Here is a 719-nt window from a genome sequence, read left to right on the forward strand (position 1 = left end):
ATGGTTTATGGTTACGGTTAGGGTTATTTTCTTGTCTTTTGGTGTTTTTGTTTGAGTTAATTGTTTGGTTTAGCTTTTGAGTTTTTCCTGTCTGAGTTGAGTGTTACAGGTTTCCATTAAGTGTTTTGGATTTTAAAGTTTGTAGTTTGAGTTTGGGAGTTTCAGATTTGCCGTTAGTTCTTATTGATTTGGAATTGGCATTTACTGGGGTTGGGATTACTTTGTTTGCTGTCATTTAATAGACAATATGAAGGTTTCCTTTAAGAAGGACTCTGTAATGTTGTTAGCCCTACTTTAGGCTTCTTCAATCGTCCTGACCCCTTCTTCCATGGGAGCTCAGCACATACCTAGAAATGAGTTTGGAGCATGACTGCCCTCTTGTGGACACAGATTGTCATTACTGGAGAGGATGAATAACAGTCTGTATCTGAATAATAGACATCAGCTGGCCCAGTATTAGAATTATACTTAATGGTTTAGTGCATGCTGTGAATTGGGATTCAATGCTTGTTGTGATCGGGTGAGTCCCTTTATTGTGATGAATTTTCATTTTGCAATGTGGATAAGTTGAAATTACTGCTTCCTAGGAGTAGGAGAGAGAGAGAGAGAGATCAGCTGGCCCAGCGAAGAGAAAACGATGTGACCAAGACAAAGGTGGGTGACTTTTAGTTCGCAGCCCTCAGGCCAGTCTTTCATTGTTTTTGTTCAGACATTCCTCT

This window comes from Elephantulus edwardii, unplaced genomic scaffold (genome assembly GCF_000299155.1).
Source record: "Elephantulus edwardii isolate Elephantulus edwardi_28Jun2011 unplaced genomic scaffold, EleEdw1.0 scaffold00148, whole genome shotgun sequence".
NCBI classification, from domain to species: Eukaryota; Metazoa; Chordata; class Mammalia; order Macroscelidea; family Macroscelididae; genus Elephantulus; species Elephantulus edwardii.